The sequence below is a fragment of the Equus caballus genome, chromosome 22 (genome assembly GCF_041296265.1).
Source record: "Equus caballus isolate H_3958 breed thoroughbred chromosome 22, TB-T2T, whole genome shotgun sequence".
NCBI classification, from domain to species: Eukaryota; Metazoa; Chordata; class Mammalia; order Perissodactyla; family Equidae; genus Equus; species Equus caballus.
The window spans coordinates 36,266,841-36,276,900 of NC_091705.1; the positions used below are offsets into that span (position 1 = coordinate 36,266,841).

General features: G+C 58.2%; 1 long non-coding RNA gene across 1 annotated transcript; it reads right to left on the reverse strand.

Moving 5' to 3' along the window:
* Positions 1–4,176: 4,176 nt before the first annotated feature.
* On the reverse strand, positions 4,177–7,367 carry LOC138920228 (uncharacterized). The gene is made up of 3 exons (XR_011431064.1): positions 6,752–7,367; positions 6,397–6,590; positions 4,177–5,017 (listed from the first exon to the last, which is right to left on the reverse strand). It is a non-coding gene; the product is annotated as an uncharacterized lncRNA (long non-coding RNA).
* Positions 7,368–10,060: the final 2,693 nt, after the last annotated feature.

The following is a 10,060-nucleotide window of genomic DNA, read 5'->3' on the forward strand; positions in this document are numbered from 1 at the left end:
GTCATTAAGATAAGGAATGTAAGGCAGATGACGAAATATTGCTATTTCAGTTCAGTAGTACTTGGATGTCCCTCCTGGGGACTTCCTGAAGAGGGCCAGGCTTAACCTGGAGGACCACGTGGCTGACAGGACGCAGGGGCACTTGCTCACTCAGGGCCGGTGCGTCTTCAGAGCAGAGATGAAGGGAGTCCAGCCAGCAGCGAGGACACTGCCAGCCTGACAAGCCTCTCCTGCTGCAGTGCTTATGGCCCCGAGGGGAGGGGTCTCCACTGCATCGGGGAGGAGGTGGGGGGATGGGAGATGAGGACGAGGAGGCGGAGGACTCTCGGCGGCCACAGAACCCGGCCCTGCAGCTGTCTCTGACCTCTTTGCTTCCCTTTCAGGGAGAAAGGGGAGGAATGCAGAGCCCTGCTCTGGTCCTGCCTGGGCTGAGTGACTTTACACAAGTCCCCACTCTTCTCTGGGTCTCTGACTTTCCTTCTGTAAAGTGGGATCTTTGTCTTAAGCTACTTAAAAGGGATCCTTAATTGAGTTCCGGTTAATTAGGTCAGCAGCTGCCCTTCTGCATAGAGGCATTCGATAAATGTCAACATACCTCTTGTTGCATCTCCATTGCTGACTAGAGTGCATTACATCTTGAGTGCTAAGGAATGTTTGGTGAGTGTCTTAGTTTGGGTACGCACAGAAGGAGACCCAAAGAAGAGGAGTCAAAGGCAAGCAGTTTATTTGGGAGGTGCTCCCAGGATGCAGCAGCAGGGAGGGTGAGGAAGTAGAGGGGAAGGGAGACAGCCCATGAGGGGTGCACAATCAAGCCCCTTACCACGGCGGGCAGCTAGAGCTTAACTCCACCAGGGAATTCTGGGAGCCAGAGTGGAACTCACACCTCAGAGAATCCGCCCCCAAATGGTGAGGGAGCTGGGGTACTTACACCCCAGCCCCAAAGAATCAGTGGTTGAGAGCTGCTCCCTGGACGTTATTCCATGGCTCCTCCAGTCTGCCATCCTGACAGCAAAGTGGCTCTGGAGGCCTGAGCAAGCCTCAGGTGTAGACGTGCAGGTGTGCCCCAAAATGCTGGGAGCGAGGGGAGGGGGCGCGGCCCTGGGACCTCTTCTGGAGGGGCAGGTGACGATGTCTCAACTGGGGTGGCCTCACGGGGTGTAAGGGAAAGGCTGGGTGGCAGAAGGGGATTTAGCAGGGCCTGGTTCTTCATTGCTCTCCACTCTGGGCGCCACCTGAAAGTGATAGCTGCTACCAAAGGGCAGAAGTGTCACCTCTCAATAAGATGAAATCTATGTCTCGGGCGGATGGAGACGACAGGAAGATTTATCAAGGCCCTGGCAAAATTAACATTTGGACAGGGGACACGGCAAGAGCAGCCTCCAGAGGGGGGTCTCTTTGCATTCATTCAGGCTGGTTCCTGCCAGCAGCTGGACTAAAAAGGGCTGCCAGGGTCAGCCATCCTGCTGGCTTCGTAGGGGAGGGACAGCCGGACAGACAGATGCGTACAGACAGCGCAAAAGGAGACTGGAAGGAGAACCATCACCCTGGCTGGGGCAGGGAGGCCTCCAGGAGACTGGGGGCTGAGTCCTGGCCCTGCCACTCACTTGTTCCACCCAGGGCCTCAGTTTCCCCATCTGAAAGATGAGGGCATTGCCTTTGATGCTTCCTGCGCTGACAAGCTCTGAGACCATGGAGCAGGGCAATTGGGCTGCTCCGGCAGTCCTGGGAGGCTGGTGTGACTTCATTTGGAATCAATGGCTAGCTTTGATGGAGCACCTACTGTGTGTCGGGCTGTGTGATAAGCGTTTTATTTATAGTTCCTGTAATACTCACAGCCGCCCTGTAAGGTAGGCACTATCGTTAGCTCCATTTTGCCGTTGAGATCAGAGAAAGGAAGTATCACGCAGCGTGTCTGGACCAAACAGAGGTTTAGACCCAGGTGCCCTGGTCCCCAGCCCGGCCCCTTCCCTGGAGTCGCGTGCTCACGCCCTCATGCCAGGGCCTCCTTCGCTGGAACTTCCAAGCCCTGGCTTCCCTCTTGCATGTGAGAGCGTACCGTTGAGGGCTCAGCTTCTGGATTTAGACAAAACTGGGTTGGAATCCCAGCTCAACCAGGTTCTCACCGCGAGAACTTGCTCAAAGCACTTCACAGGAGCCTCAGTTTCTTTGTCTGGAAAATGGGCATGCGAGCTGCCCTGGCTCGTGGGGCTGTTGTGAAGGTGAAACAAGGTAACATGTGTAAAGGGCCTGGTTCTAGGGTCACGAGGGGACAGGCTCTGGTGGAGTTCTGCCCTCTCTCCTCTCTGTCCTTCCACTCTGGACTTGCAGAGGCATGGGGTTTGCATCCGGAGTCTGTCTGGGAATGAATTTGTGCTCAGGAGGTGAGGCCCTCCCTCCAGCTCAGCATGTGCGGGACAAAGGGCCCCAGGAGACCAGGAGGATGCCAGGATTGAGGCCTGAGTTCAGGGAAGGAGAGAGGGGCGAAGGAAAGGCAGGTGTTGGGAGAACAGAGCCCTGCCCCACCTCAGATGTTTGCACTGAAGGCTCCATCTGAAAACCCGGCCTGCTACCCTGGAAATGCCAGCCCTGGACCCTGGGAGGCAATGGAAGGGAGCCTTTGAGGGAGTGACATAATCCCAAAGCTAAAAGCCGTTGTGGACCAGACCTCGGTCTCCTCATCTGCAAAATGGGCATAGGGAGCTCCACCCAACCCTGGGTCTATTTGGGTGTCTCCAGGCACTTGACAAACCTGGGCAGGTTACTGAACTCCTCTGCGCCTCAGTTTACTCATCCATACGGTAGGCTATAATGATGCTGACTGCACTGGGCTGTTGCAGGATTAGACGAGGGCTGTCGTGTAGAGCTCTTTGGACAGCGCCTGGTACCCAGGAAATGCTGAGCAAAAGTGATGGGTGCTGCTGCTATTGTGATTATCATCGGCAGCATCTCAGATGAGGGAATGTAGGGGTCCAGAGAGGGACAGGGGCTTGCTCAAGGCACGTGGCAGTCAGGACTGTGATCGCGAGTCTGGATTCCAGGACCACAGCCACCCACGTGGAGCCCAGGTCCCCAGCACCCCCTACCCCAGTCGGAGCTGCCCCCGCCCCCACCCCCACCCCCACCCCACCCTTGTCCAGGAGTGAGAGGAGGCCCAATTCCAATTAGCCTGGGAGCTGATTCCGGAGCGTCGCCCCTTTAATACAGCTGGAGAAGCTGCAGAGATAAATGGGAAATTAGAATTCTGCTGGGGTCCCAGGGACCCGCCCGGCGGCCAGCCCTGAGCCCGGGCTGCGGCAGTTCTCCTGGGGGCTGAAGATGCTGTCCGAGCCGTAATGGAGGGGCTGCCCTGAGAGGCACCGGTGAGGGCCCCGGGCCACAGACACTACCTGCCTCCCCACCGACCACCCACCTTCCACACGGCCATGATCCCGTTCCCCCCTCTCCTCCCCCTTCCCCAGCCCCCTCCCCTCCCTGGACCTGAGAACCAGTGTCTGGGGTGGGGGGGGGGGAGGGGTACACCTGGGAGGGCATCAGGCCAGGGTCTGACTCTCAGCCCCCACTCCCCCCCACCGCCCCCGTGTACTCTTTCCCCTTCCCCCACCCCCTTGGCCCTAACCAACCCAGGACCCTTCCCTCCTTGCCGTGGTGTGGACCCCAAGAGGAGCCAGGCCTGAGCCAGGATTGACTCTGGGGCTGAGGCCTCCTTTGGGCTGGAAGCTTGGCCACTTGTGGGGTTGGGACTAGGCCTGGTGGGACCCCTCTAGTCACCCTCAAGAAAGAAAGGTCTGCAACAGGGGCTGCTTCCGAGGGTCCCAGTGTGGGTGCACCAATGGGGCATCCGCAGCCCCCTCCTCTAGAGGGGTGTGTGCTGTCCCAGGAAGTCCCAGTTCACCAGCACTGTCTGGCTGTGGTCTTCTACAGCTCAACCTCCATGCCGGCCTCAGTTTCCCCTTCTGCACAATGGAGAAGAGGTTGACATCCAGTGGAGACCTAAGATCGGGGCCTGGGCACCAAATGCCCGGACCCTGGGAAGAACGCCGGCCTCCCTACCATCAAGCCAGCCCCGCCCCTGCCGTCCCCCTCCCTCCCTCGGGGGACACATTTGCTGCTGGGAAAGTTAATCCATTACAGTTTAAAGGCTCCATTCCTTGCTGGCAGTAAATTACCTGCTTTGCATTTTGCAGCAACAACTTAACGGTATTAATTTATTGTGCTCTGTCTTTAACAAACATCATTATCATATTGCCAGCCAGGATTATGCAAATGGGAGGGACAATGGAGAAGGAGGCCGATTCTCGTCCCCAAAGTCACCTTGATTTATTAACTTTGGGGCCCTGCAATTGGCCGGGTCTGGCAGCCAGGAGGACTTGGAGAGCCTGGGGAGACAGCCTATAGGCCACTGGGGGCTCCCAGGGGAGGTCCTTCCAGGAGGGAAGGACTGGCTGGGCTCAGAGGAATTTCCTTGCCATGTAACTTTGGACAAGTCCGTTCCCTCTCTGGGCCTCGATTTCCCCACCTGTAAAATGGGGATTGGATTAAGAGGTGATAATTTGTGAACTTGAGATTCAACAACACATTCTGAGTGATCCAAAAGAAGCAGAGTGTGTGTGTGTGTATCTGTGTGTTTGTGTGTGTGTGCGCGCATGCGCACGTGTGTGTTTGGGGAGGGTGGGCTTATTGGGGAAAGGTTTGGGGCCACATGATCCTGGGCTGGGGTCCTCCCCTTGCTCGACTCCCTGGCTCCTGGGACCGCCCACCCCCAGAGGGTCTGCACTAGACTAGTGACAGGTGGACATGTGGAAGGGAGGTGGGCGAGCAGAGAGGGGTGAGGGAAGGGGCTGCGTGGTTAGAGGCCTGGAGCCAGGTAACGCCGGAGTCTCAGACTTTCAGGCTGTAGATGGAGACGCTGGCTGGGAACGGGGAGCCAGGACCAGCTCAGGCTGTGAGGCAGCAGCATTCGGCTTCTGATCTTCCGTCAGGCCTGGGGGCTGGGCTGGGCTGGGCTGCACCATGAGGGCTGTCGAAGGTTATATCGTGGGTCCCAGCCCCCTGCCAAGACTCCCACAGCTCCGTCTGAGTTTCCTGGGCCCTGAGCCCCCATGGGATACTCCAGGGCAGCATGACTGGGGACCTGGGGCAGGCGGGGCTGGGCCCTCCCTCTGCTTACCTGAGCCCCTGCCCTGCCCACCTCCTGCCTGGATGTGGAGTGCTGCCTCATTACACAGCTGGCTGCCCCCGGCCGCCCGAGGCCCATTCCCCACCACCTGCAGCCTAGCTCTGCCAGGAACTCACTAGGGCTGCTTCCAAGCACCCGTGGGCTCCAGCCCAGGGTTCTGCCCCAGTCATCAGAGCCCTGCCCCGGGCGGGGTGCAGAGGCGCCAAGGTCGGGGCTGGAGAGGGGCCAGCAGGCAGGAGAAGGCACCAACCTGGCCAGCAGGGTGCAGGAGCAGGTGGGGGAATGAGCTGGGAGGAGGACGTGCTCCTCTCTGCTGAAGGCCCACGTCCCCCCTGTGTCTCCCATCCCTGCCTGTTTTCCACCTCTGCCTCCTGGTCCTCTAGGAGCGTGGGGTCTCTGCCCGCCCCACTTTCCTCTTTGCCTTGCTTCTCTCTGCATCTCTGTCTCTTGGTGTCTCCCAACAGGGCTTTCAGACATGGGGGCTGAGGCTGGGGAGGGAAGCAGGAGCAGAGGGAAGGGTAGTGGAGGGGAGGCAAGAGAGGGGAGGCAAGTCAATTTCCAGAGTTGGTCCCGGCAATTCAGGTCGTGTGGTGATAAGAAAGTCATTTCTGTGATGGACTCTAATCCACGTCCTCCTGCCTATGCATCCCGACGCTCCCTCCTCCCTCTGCCCAGGGCCAGAGGCCAGCGGGACCCCTGTTCACCATCACAGAAGGGGCCCGCCCGTATCCACTCCAAATGAACCATGCTGAGGAACATCCACACAGCTGGGGCCAAGGCCTGCGGAGCCTTTTTTGGGCAAAAGGCCAGCAAACTCTTGAGGAACTGATTCTCAGTCACCGATAATGAAAATCCTTGAGATGGCTCCATGATTCTCCTGGCCATGCACAGTCGTGATGTAATTTGAGCCACACAGCAGCCCTTAAGGTGAGTAGGGGTCACTCCCATTTTGGAGATGGGGAAAGTGAGGCTCAAAGAGGTTTGGTGTTTTGCCTAAAGTTACACAGCGGGCATGTGAGGAGAGAAGTGCAAGTTGAAGTGTGCAGGGCATGAGCTGGCCAACTGAGCTGCTGGGGTAGGGGCAGACGCTGAGAAGGAGGAAGGAGAGGGAGAGGAGATGGGCAGGGAGTGGTGGGAGATGTGGGAGCCTTCCCCTCCAGGCAAGGACAGGAGGAGCCCCTCCCTCACACTGAGCCCCCATCCAACCCCGCTGGACCCACCTGGACCGGCCAGGTAGATGCGGGAGGCAGGCAGGGGCTTGCCATCCTCAGCCAGCAGGTGCCAATCTCAGCCCTTAAAGGGGAGCAGCCCGGTGGGACCCAGCCAGGCATGAAGCCCCAGGTGGCTCAGGGCCATCTGAGTGGCCTCAGGAGCATTTTGCTTCTGGCTGGGCAGGTCACCTGTAGGATGGAGACTAGGAGAGATGGGAACAAGAAGAAAGGCAGTTCTGGAGACTCACGTGAGCTCAGGGAGGCAGCTGCAGCTGTCAGCAGGAGCCCAGGCAGGGTCCCCTGCACACCCCACCCCCTTATGAGACACCCTCACCCAAGTCCTGACATCAAAGGCATCTCTCACCTCTCCGGGGGTCTGATTGAGAACTCGGGCTTCTTGAAAACCTTCTTCCTGCCAGCTTCCTTCACAGGCCCTGGAAGCTTCCTGGGGGTGAGGGGCAGGGCCTCCGGCTGGATGGGGGCTGGGGCTGAGTTGGGTCCTTCTTCCCACGGCTCCCCTTCTCTGGCCAGGAGAGAGGCAGGGAGGCCCGGGGCCGGGGCAGACCTTCTTGCTTGACTCCCAGCAGGCGTGGGAGCAGACGCTGAGGGAGTGCCGCTGGGCCGGACCCTTCCTCCCCCTCGCTCCCTACTACTGGCCCTGGAGATGTAAAGGGCGGAGAAGCGGCAGGGTGTATGTCCCATTTGTTCCTCCCAGGAGGTTGGGTGGAGGAGAACTGGCAAAGGATACAAAGCCAGGAAGCATCCTTAATCTCGTTTGTCTCCCTCTGCCCAGCGTCCCCTCTGCCCCCCTGCTGACTCCAGAAGGCCTGTTGGGAGGGAGGCTGCAGGCCTATAAGGTTGGGCAGGATCCTTCATCTTCTTTCCACCTGCCCCTGGCCCCAAGTTCGAGGGGGAGTGAGGTGGTAGGGGCCGGGCCGGGCCCGCCCAGCCGTGGGCTCTCCAGAGCAGCTGGCGACTGTGCAGGGCCGTGGGTGGTGGCGAGTGGGGACTTGCTTTAGCAGGCAAGCTAATCTCATTTGGTTGCTGCAGCCGCACAACCAGGGCTGCATGCTAAGTGGCCCGAGGCAGCAGCAGGACTCAGGACAGACCTGGGAGAGGGGACTGGCCCCGTGTGCACCCAGGAGAATCCAGAGGCTGGCCCTGACTTGGATGAGGAGTCACATTGGGCAGCGGCCAGGGAGAGGGGCTGTGAAAAGGATGTGAAAAGGATGGTGGGGTTCCTCCCTGGGGGGACCCGCTGGAGACAGGGGCACCAGGGGCACCGAGCTCCCCTCTCAATCCTCTGTCCTCCCGCCATCCAGCCCTCCTGCTTTGGGGTACCAGGGGTAGGGTTCAGGGAGATCCATGAGTACACGCCCCTGGGCAGAAGTCTTCTGGAGAGGGAGCTGAGCTGCAGGAACTATGATTGGAGAGAGGGACCTGCTGTGGGGGACAGAGGAGCTGATGGGGGACCCACGAGGGAAGTGCTAGAAGAGAGGAGGAAGAGAGGGGAGACTGCGGGCTTGGGGCCCTGCTTGGTCACCCCTCTGCTCTGCGCCTCCAGGGGCTTGCTTAGAGGGAGGCCCAGCGAGATCCGGAAAGGGCCCCAGCCACTAAAAGATGACTGAGCCTAGCACTCCTGTGAAATGGTCTGAAACCATCTTCAGCTCAGAGGGGCCGGGGTGGAAGTGCCAGGGAGGCTGGCCTGGGGTTGGCGGAGGAGCCAGGCTTGGAGCCAACACTCCGCCAAGGGCCCGTGACTGCATCGCACACTCCCTACCCCAGCTGCCACCCTCAGGGCTGCCAACACCCTCAGCAGCCCGGGAGAATTGTGGAGTCACACAGGTAGCCCTGGACTTTGGGCAAAGATCTGTGGCTCCTACTTGGGGGGGGCCACCAGCATCATGGTGAGAGATGGAGACCTGTTAATGAACACAAACCCTGACTCACAGACTGGGGGTTTTGGGACATTCAAGGCACGCTCTGTGACTCAGTTTCCTCATATGCACCTGAGGGGCTGCTGAGGAAATGAGAGTGTAAAGGAAGCCCTGTTATCATTTTTCAGCATCACATCCAGCACAGTGCTGGGTACCCAGAAGGCACCCCCAAATACTCAAAGCACCACAGTGCTCCATCATTGGAGTCTGATGGGGCTTTAGAAAGCACCTCACTTGCTGTGTGGCTGTGGGCAAATATCTTTACCTCTCTGAACCTCAGGTTCTCCATCTGTCAAGGGGGAACAAGAATACTTACCTTACAGGACTGTTGTGAGGAGCTAAATAAGAATATGAATGTAAACACGAATAAGACAGTAAATATAAATACAGACAGCGTCCATATGCGACAGATTCTCAACAAAGATCTGTTCCCCTCTGTAGAAGCGCCCTGTCTGACACTAACTCTCAGGGGATACCCTGAGGTCCAGGTGGGGTAAAGGGCTCACCCTGGGGTAAAGGGCCCAGGGCTGGAACAAGGGTCTCCTGACGCCTGCCAGGGGAAGAGGAAAGATGAACTTTCCAGCCCTCTGTTTCGCCCCCTGAGAAAGGCTGGCTTGATCTCTGGTTTCCAGCTCGGCTCTGGCTCTCAGGGGCTGCTGCAGGGGTCAACGGCAAGCCCGTGGGTGCCCTAGGACCGTCTTTTCTAATTCACCCAAACCACTTCTCTTTCACTCACTAAGGGTTCACAGAGAACCCAAATGTGCAAAGCCCCGGACGTATTTAGTTCCAGGGTCCTGGCAGCTCAGATCATCTGGAACAGGGACCCCCTCACCACCCCACTGCCCATGTGGGCCCTCTCACCCCTGCCTGGCAGGGGTGCAAGTGGACAGGAGAAGTGAACCCACCCCATCCCCAGCCAGCTGGAGCCCGGACCTTGGATGCTGGCTCCGCTGGCAGTTAAAGTCCCCCTGGTTGTCTAATTTAATCACAGCTGTGTGCACGGTGACTCTATAAATAATTTTTAGTGCGACATAACCATTATTTCACTAATTGCTTCACGCGCACCCCTGGCCTGTGAGATAAATTAAAGTTTGCTGAGTCAGCACCTTCAGCCAATGCTGCTTTGGGGCTTGGGAAGTAGAGCCCATCCAACTGGGCTCTTCCCATGCCAGCCTCACCCCGGCCCCCTGAGGGGAAGGTGCTGCTCACATGAAAGGGATGAAGGTGGAAGGAGTGAGGAGCAATGAGGAGAAAGGGTATATAAGGGTTGCCATGTACAGTTGTACAGGTTGTATCCTGCACAACGGTACTTGGCCAAGGGAGCAAGTGGGGCTGAAATCCAGGCCATGCAATGCTTTATCAATCCATGTGCCCTGAAATGGGATTTTGTTGACCCAGGAGAAGGAAAAGCCTTTTTGTCTTTTTGTAATCTGCAGAAAGGCACCATATGGACTAGTAGACCTGAACACCCACCCAGCAGGTTGGGTGAGGGCTGCCCCGTCAGAGGGGAAGCAAGGCCAGATACGCCTTAAGGCCGCCCATCACGTTATCACTAGCGTGGAGACCTGGGTTCTAGAGCTGGTGCTGAGTGACCTGGGCAAGTCGCTTCCCCTCCTCTGGGTTACAATGTTTCCACGATTGGTTTACGAAGTGCTAATCCCATGTAAGGCTGAGCCTCGAACCCGAGTCCCTGGCTGTAGATGCGGAGCTCTTCCCACCGCTCTAGCACATACTCA